At 50.9% G+C, this 17470-nt stretch overlaps 1 protein-coding gene across 6 annotated transcripts in view; it reads left to right on the forward strand.

The window, feature by feature from the left end:
* Nucleotides 1-706: 706 nt before the first annotated feature.
* The window catches only part of bbx (BBX high mobility group box domain containing), a 155750-nt gene continuing 138986 nt past the window's right edge, over nt 707-17470 (forward strand). For 2 of the 6 annotated variants that reach the window (XM_078409005.1, XM_078409010.1), the window contains exon 1: nt 12362-12445. The gene's annotated coding sequence lies outside the window, so the exon portion shown is untranslated. Of the gene's footprint in view, nt 994-12315; nt 12446-13038; nt 13269-13841; nt 13886-17470 lie in introns of those variants that run through there. The other 4 variants (XM_078409007.1, XM_078409006.1, XM_078409009.1 and 1 more) reach the window with 4 other exon arrangements.

Raw genomic sequence — 17470 nt, forward strand, 5'->3', positions numbered from 1 at the left:
TCTCCAACCAGTCTGACTGTCCCCCTGATTAAATTTTATCTGTGTATGCTTCTTTGTCACCTTCTCCGAGCTAACAATGATCGATTCTACATTTTCCTTGAACTGCATCCCCCTTGATGTCTCGTTTTCACACCTTGTGCCTGTCCCGCTGAGTTACTCCAGCATTTTGTGTCTATCTTCAGTGTAAACCAACATCTGCAGTTCCTTCCGACACACTAGCAATGCTCACCTGGTTAAGAATATATCAACATCCAACAACTTTACATTGCAGCAGCATTTGCTTCTTCAGTCTTGCACAGGTGGAAACAAGGTTTGAGAATTTTTCCTAGCAAAATATACTTCACTTACACAGTGAAAATTATCAGCCATGAAAAAAGGATTCTTGAGGCCCACTTGCCACAAAATTTAACAGTTCACATTCTTACGCATCTTTTCATTTCTACTTGGGCCAAGTGGGATTTACAGAGTTCCAATGTTTTGTCTTCAGCTGCTGTTTCCTGGTATTATAATAATGTAATTGGATTTTAAAATCTTATGTTGAGCTTCTGCAAGCACCTTCCTGTCTCTTGACATTTTTAGAGGCATGAGGGAGACCATACAGTGTGGTATGTGGAGTATATAGTTTCTGCATTTGTTGCTTTGTGTCTATGCACTCTTACATCGAGCATGCAACACGCCTGTTGCTGACTTTAGTCGAGCCTGCCTGTTATTTACCCAGTGTCGCACCGGTTTAGAGCTGCTCTTTGTCTGTGCTGTGTTGCTAGTTTCCCGGAGATCTGGTTACAGGCTGTACACTGCATCTGTTGCAAATGTCCCAGCGCTTCCTCCCGCTGCTGGCCGAGTGCTGATCCCGGAGAGAGCCGCATGAGGGATGCCCGGCGCCGGCCGCTGCAGCTGCCTCCGCCCGCTGCCCTGAGCCGGCGCTGAGCCTGGCCCCGAGTCCGCCCAGCACATCCCAGCTCATCGGGCCGGGCCGGGCCGGGCCGGGCTCAGGCAAGTGAACCGCCGGCTTCCTGCAACAGGGGGAGAGGCAGGCTCAGGCTCAGGCTCAGGCTCCGGCTCCGGCCGCCCGCCCGCCCGCTCTCAGTGTGTACATTGGTAGAGGAGGGAGTGGCGGGGAGCAATGTGAGAGGGCTGAGGGGCAATGTGAGAGGGCTGAGGGGCAATGTGAGAGGGCTGAGGGGCAATGTGAGAGGGCTGAGGGGCAATGTGAGAGGGCTGAGGGGCAATGTGAGAGGGCTGAGGGGCAATGTGAGAGGGCTGAGGGGCAATGTGAGAGGGCTGAGGGGCAATGTGAGAGGGCTGAGGGGCAATGTGAGAGGGCTGAGGGGCAATGTGAGAGGGCTGAGGGGCAATGTGAGAGGGCTGAGGCAGAGAAACTGAGATAAGACAGTGTGTGAGGGGGATGGAGACGGACGGCGGAAAGGAGTGAGGGGAGGAGTGATGGAGTGAGTGTGAGGCTCTGAGGGGAGTGAGTTATGGTGAGGGGAGTGATGGAGAGTGAGTGATGGTGAGTGAGTGATGGTGAGTGAGGGGAGGGAGTGACGGTGAGTGAGTGATGGAGAGTGAGGGGAGGGAGTGAGTGATGGAGAGTGAGGGGAGGGAGTGAGTGATGGAGAGTGAGGGGAGGGAGTGATGGGGAGTGAGTGATGGTGAGAGAGGGGAGTGATGGAGAATGAGGGGAGCGATGGTGAGTGAGTGATGGTGAGAGAGGGGAGTGATGGAGAGTGAGGGGAGTGAGTGAGGGGAGTGAGTGAGGGAGTGATGGTGAGTGATGGAGAGTGAGGGGAGTGATGGAGAGTGAGTGGAGGGAGTGATGGAGAGTGAGGGGAGTGAGTGAGGGAGTGATGGAGAGCGAGTGACAGTGAGTGATAGTGAGAGAGGGGAGTGATGGAGAATGAGGGGAGTGATGGTGAGAGAGGGGAGTGATGGAGAATGAGGGGAGTGATGGTGAGAGAGGGGAGTGAGGGGAGTGATGGAGAATGAGGGGAGTGATGAAGAGTGAGTGATGGAGAGTGAGGGGAGTGATGGAGAGTGAGGGGAGTGATGGAGAGTGAGGGGAGGGAGTGATGGTGAGTGAGGGGAGGGAGTGGTGGAGAGTGAGTGATGGTGAGAGAGGGGAGTGATGGAGAATGAGGGGAGTGATGGTGAGAGAGGGGAGTGATGGAGAATGAGGGGAGTGATGAAGAGTGAGTGATGGAGAGTGAGGGGAGTGATGGAGAGTGAGGGGAGTGATGGAGAGTGAGGGGAGGGAGTGATGGAGAGTGAGGGGAGGGAGTGATGGAGAGTGAGGGGAGTGAGTTAATGCGAGGGAGTAATGGAGTGAGTTATGGTGAGGGGAATAACTCACCATAGGGGAGTGAGGAGAGTGAGTGATGGTGAGTGATGATGAGTGAGGGGAGGGAGTGATGGAGAGTGAGTGAGGGGAGGGAGAGAGTGATGGTGAATGAGTGATGAGGGGCCGGGGTTTGCCGTCACTCACTCACTCACTCACGACCCCTCACAACATCCCGGTAACTGGGGGGAGGAGGGGGGTGTCCGGGTCGCGACCCTCGCCCCCACCCCGTTCACAGACCCCCCCCCCCCCTCCTCCCACCGCGACCCACGCCGGTGCTGGGCGAGGCCTAGGCCGGGCCGGGTCGGGCCGGGCCACGGCGACGGTGAGCCCGGGGCCGAGTGAGTGAGGGGGGGTCGGGCCCTCCAGGCCGGCCAGGCCGGCGTCCAGCTTGGAGCTGACTGGGGACCTGTGGCGGGGGCCCGGGGGGAGCCGGGCAGTGCAGGGGGAGAGCGGCACCCGAGCACAGAGACTGTCAGTGAGGGGAGAGTCAGCCCTCCCTGGTCACCCTCACCTCCATCATCGCTGTGTGTGTCTGTCTGTGTGTGTGTGTGTGTGTGTGTGTGTGTGTGGACACCGGCGGTTGTGGTCTGTCAGTGAGAGAGGGGAGAGAGGGTCAGTGAAGGGGGAGAGAGGGTCAGTGAGGGGGAGAGAGGGTCAGTGAGGGGGGAGAGAGGGTCAATGAGGGGGGAGAGAGGGTCAATGAGGGGGGAGAGGGGGGTCAGTGAAGGGGGAGAGAGGGTCAGTGAGGGGGAGAGAGGGTCAGTGAGGGGGGAGAGAGGGTCAATGAGGGGGGAGAGAGGGTCAGTGAAGGGGGAGAGGGGGGTCAGTGAAGGGGGAGAGAGGGTCAGTGAGGGGGAGAGAGGGTCAGTGAGGGGGGAGAGAGGGTCAATGAGGGGGGAGAGAGGGTCAGTGAGGGGGGGAGGGGGTCAGTGAAGGGGGAGAGAGGGTCAGTGAGGGGGAGAGAGGGTCAGTGAGGGGGGAGAGAGGGTCAATGAGGGGGGAGAGAGGGTCAGTGAGGGGGGAGGGGGTCAGTGAGGGGGGAGAGGGTCAATGAGGGGGGAGAGAGGGTCAGTGAGGGGGGAGAGAGGGGAGAGAGGGTCAGTGAGGGAGGAGAGAGGGTCAGTGAGGGGGGAGAGAGGGTCAGTGAGGGGGGAGAGAGGGGGGGAGAGGGTCAGTGAGGGGGGAGAGGGTCAGTGAGGGGGGAGAGGGTCAGTGAGGGGAGAGAGGGTCAGTGAGGGGAGAGAGGGTCAGTGAGGGGGAGAGAGGGTCAGTGAGGGGGGAGAGAGGGGGGAGAGGGTCAGTGAGGGGGGGAGAGGGTCAGTGAGGGGGGAGAGAGGGTCAGTGAGGGGGGAGAGGGGGGAGAGGGTCAGTGAGGGTCAGAGAGAGGGGAGAGGGTCAGTGAGGGGGGAGAGAGGGTCAGTGAGGGGGGAGAGAGGGTCAGTGAGGGGGAGAGAGGGTCAGTGAGGGGAGAGAGGGGAGAGAGGGTCAGTGAGGGGAGAGAGGGGAGAGAGGGTCAGTGAGGAAGGAGAGAGGGTCAGGGGGGGAGAGGGTCAGTGAGGGGGAGAGAGGGTCAGTGAGGGGGGAGAGGGTCAGTGAGGGGGGTGAGGGTCAGTGAGGGGGGAGAGAGGGTCAGTGAGGGGGGAGAGGGTCAGTGAGGGGGGAGAGAGGGGAGAGAGGGTCAGTGAGGGGGAGAGAGGGTCAGTGAGGGGGGAGAGGGTCAGTGAGGGGGGTGAGGGTCAGTGAGGGGGGAGAGAGGGTCAGTGAGGGGGTGAGGGTCAGTGAGGGGGGAGAGAGGGTCAGTGAGGAGGGAGAGAGGGTCAGTGAGGGGGAGAGAGGGTCAGTGAGGGGGGAGAGAGGGTAGAGGGTCAGTGAGGGGAGAGGGTCAGTGAGGGGGGAGAGAGGGTAGAGGGTCAGTGAGGGGGGAGAGGGTCAGTGAGGGGGGGAGAGGGTCAGTGAGGGGGGGAGAGGGTCAGTGAGGGGGGAGAGAGGGTCAGCGAGGGGAGAGAGGGTCAGCGAGGGGGGAGAGGGTCAGTGAGGGGGGAGAGTCAGTGAGGGGGGAGAGTCAGTGAGGGGGGAGAGGGTCAGTGAGGGGGAGAGGGTCAGTGAGGGGAGAGGGTCAGGGGGGGAGGGGGTCAGTGAGGGGGACAGAGGGGAGAGGGTCAGTGAGGGGAGAGAGTCAATGAGGAAGGGAGCGAGAGTGTCTGAGTGGGAGAGAGGGGCGGGGAGGTGGTACCTCACATCCCCACTCTGTGTTGTTAGGGGGAGAGAGAAAGAGAGAGACCCCTGGTCTTCCCTCATCTCCATTCCTGTGAGTCTGTATAGGCTGTTGTGGTCAGTGAAGGGAGAGAGGGGAGGGGAGGGGGAGGGGGGGGGGGGGGGGAATATGGTCCCTCATATCGTTATTCTGCATTGGTCAGTGAGGAGGAGAGGGACAGTGAGGGGTGGGAAAGGGGACGGGGAGCAAGGGACAGGGGTGGGGAACAGGGAGAGAGGGATGGAGGGTGGGGGACAGGGAGGTGAGGGACTGGGTGGTGGTGGGAGGGGGGCTGGTACCTCACACCCCCCACACCCTCTGTCGTGTTTAGTTTAGAGATCCAAGATGGAAACAGGCCCTTCGGCCCACCGGGTCCAATGCCGACCATTGTTCATCCGTACACATTAGTTCTATGTTATCCCACTTTCTCATCCAGTCCCTACACACTAGGGGCAAATTACAGTTAACCTACACGGTTTTGGTTAAAAGTTAAACCCGCACGTCTTTGGGATGCGGGAGGAAACTGGAGCACCTGGAGAAAAGCCACGCGGTCACAGGGAGAACGCGCAAACTCCACACAGACAGCATCCGAGGTCAGGATCGAACCTGGATCTTTGGTGCTGTCTGTGTGGAGTTGCACCACTGGGTCGCCCATGTGTCACTGAGGGGGAGAGAGACATTGTTCCCCTACTCCCTCACCCCCTGTGCAATGTTTGCACACTGGGCAATGTGGTGCATCAGTGAGCGAGAGGCCTGGTCCCTCATCCCCCCCACCCACCGCCTTCTGGTCAGTCACCGCGCACTGGGCAATGTGGTCCCTCACACTAATCCTCTGTGTAGTGATGTTGTTAGCAGGGAGAGAGGGAGAAGCCTAGACCCCCAGACAACCCCCACAATGGACAAACAGATATGTCAGTGAGTGAGGGGAAAGGCCTGGTACCTGGTATGCCTCCCATTCCCCCTCCTGTGCATGCACACTGTGCACTTGACAATGAGAGGGGGTGAAGGTGGGAGATGGGCCTCATCATTCATCCCTTGCAATATGCCACCTCAAACGCTCCCTGTGTCTCAGCTGTGGTGTACACTGGGGTGTGGATAGTGAGTGGGGGGTAGAGAGAGGGAGAGAGAACTGGTTTCCCATCCCTTGTGTGTGCTTCACCCCACCCTGTCTCTCATGGTATAAGGTGCTGTAAGCGAGGGAGGGGTAGAGAGAGGGTGGGGTGGACTCCCCTTGCATGTGCCTCCAAGTCTCCCTTTGTCGTCTACCCTGCACCGAGGCATTGTCAGTAACAGGGGGGGAGGAGAGGGGGAGGCCTGGCCCCCCCAACTCTCCCCGCGTTGTCTACCCCACCTCTCACAGTGTTGTCTCCCTTGCACTATTTTCAGCGGGGATAGGAAGGGAGAGAGAGGACAGGACATTCCCTGTCATTCAGACGTGTGCCTCCCACGTCTCCCTGTATGATACACTGAGGTGTTGTCATTGAGCGGGGTAAAGGGAGGGGCATGGGCCCCTCTCTGTGTGTGTCTCACCTGCACCGTGCAGTGTTGGCAGTGAGTGGGGGGATGGGGAGGTAGGGTTGGGATGGATGGGGGGGGGAAATAGGAGGAATGGGGAGGGAGCTTTAGGGTGATAAAGAGGAATAGGGGACAGAGAGGGAGGGATGGGGAAATATGGAAGGGATAGAGGCTTAATCCCCATTGCCTGTGTATTCCCCCTCTCTCCGTGTGTGTGTGTGTGTGTCTCTACCAGTGTGTGTGTGTCCCCGTGTGTGTGAGTCTCTCTCCTAGTGTGTGTGTGTCTCTCCCAGTGTGTGTCTTTCCCAGTGTGTCTTTCCCAGTGTGTGTGTCTCTCCCAGTGTGTGAGTGGCTCTCTCCCAGTGTGTGTCTCTCTCAATGTGTGTGTGTTTGTGTTTCTACCAGTGTGTGTGTGTGTGTCTACCAGCGTGTGTGTGAGTCTCTCTCCCAGTGTGTGTGTGTCTGTCTCCCAGTGTGTGTGTCTGTCTCCCAGTGTGTGTGTGTCTGTCTCCCAGTGTGTGTGTGTGAGTCTCTCTCCCAGTGTGTGTGTGTCTGTCTCCCAGTGTGTGTGTCTGTCTCCCAGTGTGTGTGTGTCTGTCTCCCAGTGCGTGTCTCTCCCAGTGCGTGTCTCTCCCAGTGCGTGTCTCTCCCAGTGTGTGTCTCTCCCAGTGTGTGTGTGTTTGTGTTTCTACCAGCGTGTGTGTGTGTCTACCAGCGTGTGTGTGAGTCTCTCCCAGTGTGTGTGTGTCTCTCTCCGAGTGTGTGTGTGTATCTGTCTCCCAGTGTGTGTGTGTGTCTGTCTCCCAGTGTGTGTGTGTGTCTGTCTCCCAGTGTGTGTGTCTCTCTCCCAGTGTGTGTGTGTATCTGTCTCCCAGTGTGTGTGTGTGTCTGTCTCCCAGTGTGTGTGTGTGTCTCTCTCCCAGTGTGTGTGTGTGTCTGTCTCCCAGTGTGTGTGTGTGTCTGTCTCCCAGTGTGTGTGTGTGTCTGTCTCCCAGTGTGTGTGTCTCTCCCAGTGTGTGTGTGAGTGAGCCTCTCCCAGTGTGTGTGTATGTGTCTCTCCCAGTGTGCGTGAGTCTCTCTCCCAGTGTGTGTCTCTCAATAGACAATAGGTGCAGGAGTAGGCCATTCGGCCCATCGAGCCAGCACCACCATTCAATATTATCATGGCTGATCATTCTCAATCAGTACCCCGTTCCTGCCTTCTCCCCATACCCCCGACTCCGCTATCCTTAAGAGCTCTATCTAGCTCTCTCTTGAAAGCATTCAGAGAACTTGCCTCCACTGCCTTCTGAGGCAGAGAATTCCACAGATTTACAACTCTCTGACTGAAAAAGTTTTCCCTCATCTCCGTTCTAAATGGCCTACCCCTTATTCTTAAACTGTGGCCCCTGGTTCTAGGCTCTAACGTGTCCAACCCCTTAATAATCTTATATGTTTCGATAAGATCCCCTCTCATCCTTCTAAATTCCAGTGTATACAAACCTAGCCGCTCCAGTCTTTGAACATATGACAGTCCCGCCATTCCGGGAATTAACCTAGTAAACCTATGCTGCACGCCCTCAATAGCAAGAATATCCTTCCTCAAATTTGGAGACCAAAACTGCACACAGTACTCCAGGTGCGGTCTCACTAGGGCCCCATACAACTGCAGAAGGACCTCTTGGTATAAGCTCCTATACTCAACTCCTCTTGTTATGAAGGCCAACATTCCATTGGCTTTCTTCACTGCCTGCTGTACCTGCATGCTTCCTTTCAGTGACTGATGCACTAGGACACCCAGATCCCGTTGTACGTCCCCCTTTCCTAACTTGACACCATTCAGATAATAATCTGCCTTCTTATTCTTATCACTAAAGTGGATAACCTCACACTTATTCACATTAAACTGCATCTGCCATGCATCCGCCCACTCACCCAACCTATCCAAGTCACCCTGCAACCTCATAGCATCTTCCTCACAGCTCACACTACCACCCAGCTTTGTATCATCTGCAAATTTGCTAATGGTACTTTTAATCCCTTCATCCAAGTCATTAATGTATATTGTAAATAGCTGCGGTACCAGCACCGAGCCTTGCGGTACCCCACTAGTCACTGCCTTCCATTCTGAAAGGGACCCATTTATCCCCATTCTTTGCTTTGTCTTTCAACCAATTTTCTATCCATGTCAGTACCCTACCCCCAATACCATGTGCTCTAGTTTTGCCCACCAATCTCCTATGTGGGACCTTGTCGAAGGCTTTCTGAAAGTCGAGGTACACCACATCCACTGGCTCTCCCCTGTCAATTTTCCTACTTACATTCTCAAAAAATTCCAGAAGATTAGTCAAGCATGATTTCCCCTTCGTAAATCCATGCTGACCTGGAACGATCCTGTTACTGCTATCCAAATGCTCCGCAATTTCGTCTTTTATAATTGACTCCAGCATCTTCCCCACCACTGATGCCAGACTAACTGGTCTATAATTTCCCATTTTCTCTTCCCCTCCTTTCTTAAAAAGTGGGATAACATTAGCTTCCCACCAATCCACAGGAACTGATCCAGAATCTATAGAACATTGGAAAATGATCACGAATGCGTCCACAATTTCTAGAGCCACCTCCTTAAGTACCCTGGGATGCAGACCATCAGGCCCTGGGGATTTATCAGCCTTCAGTCCCATCGGTCTACCCAACACCATTTCCTGCCTAATGTGAATCTCCTTCAGTTCCTCCGTCACCCTAGGATCTCTGGCCACTAGAACATCTGGGAGATTGTTTGTATCTTCCTTAGTGAAGACAGATCCAAAGTACCGGTTCAACTCATCTGCCATTTCCTTGTTCCTCATAATAAATTCCCCTGCTTCTGACTTCAAGGGACCCACATTTGCTTTGACTATTTTTTTCCTCTTCACATACCTAAAAAAGCTTTTACTATCCTCCTTTATATATTGGCTAGCTTACCCTCGTACCTCATCTTTTCTCCCCTTATTGCCTTTTTAGTTATCTTCTGTTGCTCTTTAAAATATTCCCAATCCTCTGGCTTCCCACTCCTCTTTGCTATGATATACATCTTCTCTTTTATTTTTATGCTGTCCTTGACTGCCCTTGTCAGCCACGGGTGCTGAATATTCAGATCCCAGCCCTGGTCCTCTTGTAGCCATGTCTCTTACTCCCCTTAGAATCTTTCCTCCTCTTTGGGATGAATTGATCCTGCAACTTCTGCATTGTTCCCAGGAATACCTGCCATTGCTGTTCCACCGTCTTCCCTGCTAGGGCCTCCTTCCAGTCAAATCTGGCCAGCTCCTGCCTCATGCCTCTGTAATCCCTTTGCTATTCTGTAATACTGACACTTCCGATTTTCCCTTCTCCCTCTCAATTTGTAGAGTAAAACTTATCATATTGTGATCACTGCCTCCTAATGGCTCTTTTACCTTGAGTCCCCTTATCAGATCAGGTTAATTACACAACACTAAATCCAGAATTGCCTTCTCCCTGGTAGGCTCCAGTACAAGCTGTTCTAAGAATCCATCTCGGAGGCACTCCACAAACTCCCTTTCCTGGGGTCCAGCACCAACCTGATTTTCCCAGTCTACCTGCATGTTGAAATCTCCCATAGCCACCGTAGCATTACATTTGCGACATGCCAATTTTAGCTCTTGGTTCAACTTGCACCCTATGTCGAGGCTACTGTTTGGGGACCTGTAGATAACTCCCATTAGGGTCTTTTTACCCTTACAATTCCTCATTTCTATCCATACTGATTCTGTCACCCCTTACAAGGGAGTGAATATCATTCCTTACCAACAGAGCGACCCCACCCCTTCTGCCCACCTGTCTGACTTTTCTATAGGTTGTGTACCACTGAATATTCAGTTCCCAGCCCTGGTCCTCTTGTAGCCATGTCTCTGTGATTCCCACAACATCATACTTGCCAATGTCTAACTGAGCCTCAAGCTCATCCACTTTATTTTTTATACTTCGCGCATTTAAATACAACACTTTAACTTCGGTATTCACCTCCCTCCCCTCTCACACCAGTCACAATTGGCCCTGACCTTACTCTCATCCCTTCTAGAACTTCCCTTCCCATTTATTCGAGAGTCTTTTGCAATTTCTCCTGTATTCACTTCCCCTTTAACTCCATCTTCATATTTCCAATTTGTCAACCCCTCTCCCCCACTACTTAGTTTAAAGCCACACGTGTAGCACTAGCAAACCTGCCTGCCAGAATGTTGGTCCCCCTGCAGTTAAGGTGTAACCCGTCCCTTTTGTACAGGTCACCCCTACCCCAGAAGAGATCCCAGTGGTCTAGAAATCTAAATCCCTGCTCTCTGCACCAGCCCCTCAGCCATACATTCATATCCCCGATCTCTCTGTTCCTGTTCTCACCAGCACGAGGTACAGGTAGCAGTCCAGAGACAACCATCCTCGACGTCCTACTTCTCAGTCTTCTTCCTAACTCTCTAAACTCACGTTGCAGTATCTCCTTCCTCTTCCTCCCGACGTCGTTCGTGCCCACGTGCACAACTACTTCCGGTGGATCGCCTTCCCTCGCTAGGATGTTCTGAAGCCGGTCCGTCATGTCTTGAACCCTGGCACTAGGGAGGCAACAGACCATCCTCAAGTCCCGCCTGCGGCCACAGAATCTACTGTCCGTACCTCGGACAATGGAGTCACCCACTACTATGGCTCTTCCTGACTTCAGTCTCCCTGGTCGAGTTTCCTTGCCTGGATTAGAGCCGCCAACCTGTCCGCCGCTCGGACTGGAAGCGTCTTCTGCCCCGACAGCTCCCAAGAGGGTGTACCTGTTTGCAATAGGCACAGCCACTGGGGTCTCCTGTAGTCCACGTTCACTCCCCCCTGAAACGGTCTCCCATCTTCGCTTGACCTGGACCCTTGGCATGACAGCCTCACAGTAGGTCCTGTCCAGGAAACTCTCGCATTCCCGGATGGCCCTGAGGTCATCCAGCTGCTTTTCCAACTCCACCACACGTCCATTCAGGAGCTGCACTTGGACACAGTTCTTGCAGGTGTAGCCCCCAGAAGATCCAGCGGTGTCCCTACCTTCCCACATCCTGCAGGAAACTCACTGCACCAACTTATCCGCCATTACTTTAGTGTCTAAAAACAAATCAAGCTTAAAAACAAGAGTATCCTCCTCACCTCAGCCAGACAGGGCTCCCAATGTGTGTGTTTGTGTTTCTACCAGTGTGAGTCTCTCTCCCAGTGTGTGTGTGAGTCTCTCTCCCAGTGTGTGTGTGTGAGTCTGTCTCCCAGTGTGTCTCTCTCCCAGTGTGTTTGTTTCTACCAGTGTGTGTGTGTTTGTGTTTCTACCTGTGTGTGTGTGTGTGTGTGTGAGTCTCTCTCCCAGTGTGTGTGTTTGTATTTCTACCAGTGTTTGTGTTTCGACCTGTGTGTGTGTCTCTCTCTCTCTCCGTGTGTGAGTCTCTCCCAGTGTGTGTGTCTCTCTCCCAGTGTGTGTGTTTGTGTTTCGACCTGTGTGTGTGTCTCTCTCTCTCTCCGTGTGTGCGTGTGTGAGTCTCTCCCAGTGTGTCTCTCTCTCTCCCAGTGTGTGTGTGTGTGTCTCCCTGCGTGTACGTGTGTGAGTCTCTCTCCCAGTGTGTTTTTTGTGTTTCTACCAGTATGTGTGTTTGTGTTTCTACCTGTGTGTGTCTCTCTCTCTCCCAGTGTGTGTCTCTCTCTCCCCCAGTGTTTGTGTTTCTACCAGTGTGTGTGTGTTTGTGTTTCTACCTGTGTGTGTGTGTGTCTCTCTCCCAGGCCACTCACTCAACACTGTGTGTGTGTCTCTCCCAGTGTGTGTGTGAGTGTGAGTCTCTCCCAGTGTGTGTGTGTATGTGAGTCTCTCCCAGTGTGTGTGAGTGAGTCTCTCTCCCAGTGTGTGTGTGTGTATGTGAGTCTCTCTCCCAGTGTGTGTGTATGTGAGTCTCTCCCAGTGTGTGTCTCTCTCTCCCTGTGTGTGTGTGTGTGTGTATGTATGTGTGTGTCTCTCCCAGTGTGTGTGTGTGTGTGTGTGTGTGTGTGTGTGTGAGTCTCTCCCAGTGTGTGTGTGTGTGTGTGTGTGTGTGAGTCTCTCCCAGTGTGTGTGTGTGTGTCTCTCCCAGTGTGTGTGAGTCCCACCTCTCTCCGTGAGTCCCGAGGTGAGGCGGGCTCGGGGCTGCTGTCAGCATACAGTGAGCGCTGGGGGAGGGACTGTGTGAGGGAGATCCGTGTGTAACGGCGGAGATCAGCTGCTCGGCCCTGCTCCGCCGGCCGCCCTTGATTCTCTGCCCCCGTGTACATGCAGAGAGCCGGCGAGGCCCCGGTCCCGGCCCCCCGCTGCCCGATGGAGGAGTAAGGTAAGGCACAGCACATCTTGTACCTGCCCCCGGGCCGCTGTTGAATGCACCATCTCCAACTCCTCCTGCCCGCCTGCCTCAGCTTGCACTTTCTGCAAAGTGTTATTTCCTCGCCCCGGCTGTCGGCGAGTGGGGACTGGAGGGAGAGAGAGAGAGAGAGAAAGCTGAAACCATTCCATGTCCTGCAGATCACACGTCCATGCCTCGCAGCCACTCGCCCACTTGCAACAGGGACACTTTAAAAAATATCGTCGTTAAAGCGTGAGTGAGTGAGCAGAGCCAGGCAGGCAAGCAGAGGAGTGGGTGAATGAGTGGCCTGGTGTGGAGTGAGGGGAGTGACTTGGTGCTCATGGAGGGGAGAGGGAGGGAGGGAGGGAGTAGCCTGGGGTTGAGGGAATGAGTGAGTGGCCTGATGCTAATGGAGGAGTGAGTGAGTGAGTGAGTGGCCTGGTGTTGAGTGAGTGAGTGGCCTGGTAGTGAGTGAGTGGCCTGGTGTTGAGTGAGAGAGAGAGTGAGTGGCCTGGTAGTGAGTGAGTGTTGCAGGGCCGGCAGAGGGGAAATGGCAGCGTCGCTGGCAGCTCTGTCTGTGGGTCTGTGGGTCTGTGACTGACTGACTGACTCTGTGCTCTCGGCTTCCCCCAAGCAAGATGGACTCTCGCACTCGCTGTCTTGTCAGCGCTCGCATCGACATTTTGCACACAGCGATGCAAACTTGAGCTTGGCCTACTTTGCACGGCCACCGTGGTGCTGGGCGAGGGAGGGCTGGCTGGCTGGCTGGCTGGCTGGCGGCTGGGGCCGGGCCCGGGGCCCACATTGTAACTTAGTGAGTGAGTGTACTTTTTGTTGTTGGGCCGGCTGCTTGTGTGTATGTGTGGAGCTGCCGGGACCAGAGAGCCTGGGGGTTTTGTCTGTGTTGTTGCAAGCCGTCCTTTTCCGGAACACCCCGTGTTTGGACGTCGGGTTACAGTGTACCTGTGTCGCGGTCTCAGAAAAGTGATTGGTTTCCAACTTAATATCATTGTTCAGTGGCAGGGGAGGCTGTACAATTACAGCATATTGTAGTGTTTTAATACGCAAGGCGTAGTGTACGTCCCATGTGCCGAGTCTGCACAGCACACACAGCACAGCACAGCACTGACAAGTCCTGTAACTACTGGCTGCCACCACTGAACCAATAGACAGAGTTGGTCCACAGCAAACTCGTCGCATTTCGCCGGATTAATTCAACACAAACACCATTTTTTAGCCAGTTCTGTTACCATAAGTTTGCACTTTGAGTCAACGTGCGCAAGTTTTAATTCATGCTTAAGTTAAACACAGGTAGAATGCAGGGGTGTTGAGTATTTCAAAACCTCAGAAAATGTCAATGTTTTCAAAACTTCGGTTCTTCCAATAGGGTATTGACGAAAATCAATGTGCAGGGTCACTGCTTGAAGGAAGGTAAGCTGAAGGAATTAATCACAATTATTTACAGTTGTTAACTGCTTCGAGGAAATGGCTGCAGTTCTGTTGTAAAAGAGAGATTTTATATCGCAGTTGCTTTAAGAAACATCTTTATTCATAACGTATGGCTTGTTCATTTTGTACTGTTTGTTGGTGGTCTTCAATTATAAGGAAGATTAACTGAGGCTTTCTCCATTGGTCATGAATTATCCTATTGGAACAGTTGGTATTCAGATTTGAAGTTTATAATCAGCGATGTGATTTGACTAAAGTTTATTATTTTGTTAAGAGAGTTGTAATTAGAACTTTATTCCGAAATATCCTTCCTTGGTTTGGTGTATTACTGATATCATGCTATTTTACAGCTGATAGAGATTTTTTGTATTAAAGTTTAGAAAAATATAATTTCATTTTAGTTAAGGTGACATTATGAATTAAGATAAGACGCTGTTTGAATGGATTCCTTTTCATTCTCTTCTCAAAACACCCAAACCTCAGCTACTAGCTTTGACATTTTTTTAATGAAAAATTCAAAACGGCATTCTATGATCAAAATACAATTTGGACGTGTCTCCAACAGCTGTAATAAAGGGCATTTACCACTGCTCAGTGATATTTGTGCAGGATTCTTTTTAAAAAAAAACCAGTTGTGGAGAAAGAGAGTAAGAATAGTAAATATCTTGATGATTATTATCAAGAACGGCCAACTCAAAACAGAAATGGGAAATTCATTTGTTTGAAGCATTCCCGTGTTGTACTGTTCTATGTTCTAAATATCCCAACCATTGGTGTGTTAGATAAGTTGTAGGAAGTTAAGACTCTTTGGATTATCCTGATGTTTGTATGTGAAAGAATTCAGGCTTATGGTGTAACAAAAAATATGATTTTATGAGCGAATAATTATGATTTTAGATCTTCAGATTGTACCTTGTCAACTCTCATAAGTCTTCCAATGCAAGGTTTGTACAATCAATGTAAAAGAGAAAAGAAGTTGAGTGTATGTCCAGATTTTGGGGTGCATCTCAGATAATGTAGTTCATCTCTGCATTTGGACAAGGGGATGACTAAGCCCATATCCCTGATCTGTAACTTTGATATGCTCATTACACTTGTGTTTGTTTGAATCAAAAATATTGGTGTATAGTTCTGTCATCTCTGAAAGCAGCATTGTGTGAATGAACTTCCCTGTGAACTTATTTTAAGTTGTAAAATATTTTTCAGCTGTGATACCACAGTTTCCCATCATGCAAGAGGAAATTGTGAGGGTGTGGAAGCAATTTTTGTTGGAAGATGTTGACATAAAAATACTATTATAGGCACAATGGAAAATGCCAATAACTTAAATTCCAATGATGCTAAACTTATGGCATACATAATATGTGTCCAATCAGTTCTCAATGGTTCAAATTCCAATTCATTAAAAAAAATCAAAAGTGAAAATGAGGATCAATTGATGATGAGATTGATCACTGTACCTTAATTGGTACACGTGACGATAAAAGACCTTTGAAACCTTTGAAGGGGTGAGGAAAGAAGGTAGAGTTGTCTTTCATTCAGAACATTTCATTATTTAACACTCTTGCTCCATAATTTGCATGTGGACCTGCCTGATGGCCTTAAGAAGTTGATGTGTGCCTCTTTCTTCAACCACTGCAGTCAGTGTGGTGAGTGAATGATGCAACTGAATGGATTGCAAGGCCACTTCAGAAAGGCAGATTCTTGCATACAGACCTTGACTAAGCTATTACAAATGGGTATGGTTGGTATAAAATGTTAGACTTAAAAGTTACATTTGAGGTTGAGAATGCGGTTCTGTGTTCATTAATACAGACTACTTGTATAAGGTGCAGAACAGCAATCCTGCAAAAGTATTATAACTTCAATTGGTGTAATGTCCTTTTGTGGGGCATGATCTGTATCTGTGCTGATGGGTATAAGGTGGCAGACGGTGAGTTTTAGTGTTGCATTAGTGATTACTAACTTGGATGAAGGAAGGGATATTGGAGAGAGTGGACTTTTTTTTCCCAATGTGATATGCCCAGCCATAGGCGGTTGTGATTTTAATTTTCTGCGACATAACACCTAAGGTGGGAAGATCTTTAATATTTCACAGTACTAAGTTAATGATTCTTAACCTGTTGACGGGATTGGAAGGACTGGTTCTGTTACAGGCTACATTACTTCCAGAACATCCTGAAATCATTCCCAGGAAGGCCATGGAGATTCTTCAGGGCACCTTGATCAATATTTATACATCAACTCACAACAACTAAACATATGATCTCATCAAATTACTTTTGGGAAATCTTACTGTGGACAAATTGGCTGCTATGTTTTCTATATTACAACACAATGCACATCAGAGTATTTTATTGTTGGGTTGTGAAAGACTTAAATATTTCATGAAACTTTTACCAATCAATACCTAATTTTTCTAATTTAAAATTTTTGTTTTAATTATTGTTCAGTAGTCTGATTTCAGAATATTGCAGTATGTCAATAATTTTTCATACGAGAAATACAGTGCAGAAACAGGCCCTTCCCCCCAACTTGCCCATGCCGACCAAGATGCCCCATCTACACTAGTCCCACCTGCCTGTATTTGGCCCATATCCCTCTAAACCTTTCCTATCACGTACCTGTCCAAATGTTTTTTAAGTACTGTTATTGTACCTGCCTCAAATACCTCCTCTGGCAGCTCGTTCATCATACCCACTACCTTCTTTGTGGAAAAGTTCCCCTCTGGCTCCTATTAAATCTTTCCCCTCTCACCTCAAACCTATGTCTTCTGGTTCTCAATTTCCCTAATTCTTGATTCCCTTTTGAAGAAAAATAAAATTGCATAGATATAACGTCCTGATTGTTATGCTGAACACATTGTCTCTTTTGCCATATGGAAAATATGGAAATTGAAAGTGATATGTGGATTCAGTTACGCATTCACAAATACCAAGGTTGTTATTATTTTTAATCAATTTTTGTGGGTTTGAGCATCAACGGCAAGGTTGGGTCTCATCCCAACTTAACCTTGAAAATGTGGTGATGAGCCATCCTCTAGAACTGCTGCAGTCCTTCTGCTCAAGGCACACCAATAACTTGTTTGGGGAAAGATATCCAGAATTTAGGCCCAGCGATGATGAGGGAATGGCAAAAGTCACAAAGGCGTACAACGTGGAAAGGTGCAGTGAGGTAGTGTATTCCATGCATTTCAAGCCCTCGCCTTTCTTCGAGGTAGAAGTCAGACCTGTGGCGGCTGCTCAGATGAGTACCTGCACTGTGCTTTGTGGATGGTACACACACATAATGAAGGGAAGGGTTGTTCAGGGTGCTTGAAGTACCAATCAATCAGGCAACATTTTCCTGGATAATGTCAACCTTCACTTGTCGATGAGCTGCACCATCCAGGCAGGAGACAGTTATTCCATCACACATTCATCATTGATTCTGCTCTTGTAGCCACGGATTTTGTGTGGTTGGACCAGTGGAATTTGTGATGAATCGTGACTCCGAGGATGTGGATGGTGAGGGCTGATAATTATGCACAAGAAAATGGGGCAGGAAGAGGCCAAATGATCCTTGGTA

Source organism: Rhinoraja longicauda, chromosome 12, assembly GCF_053455715.1.
Source record: "Rhinoraja longicauda isolate Sanriku21f chromosome 12, sRhiLon1.1, whole genome shotgun sequence".
Classification (NCBI taxonomy): Eukaryota; Metazoa; Chordata; class Chondrichthyes; order Rajiformes; family Arhynchobatidae; genus Rhinoraja; species Rhinoraja longicauda.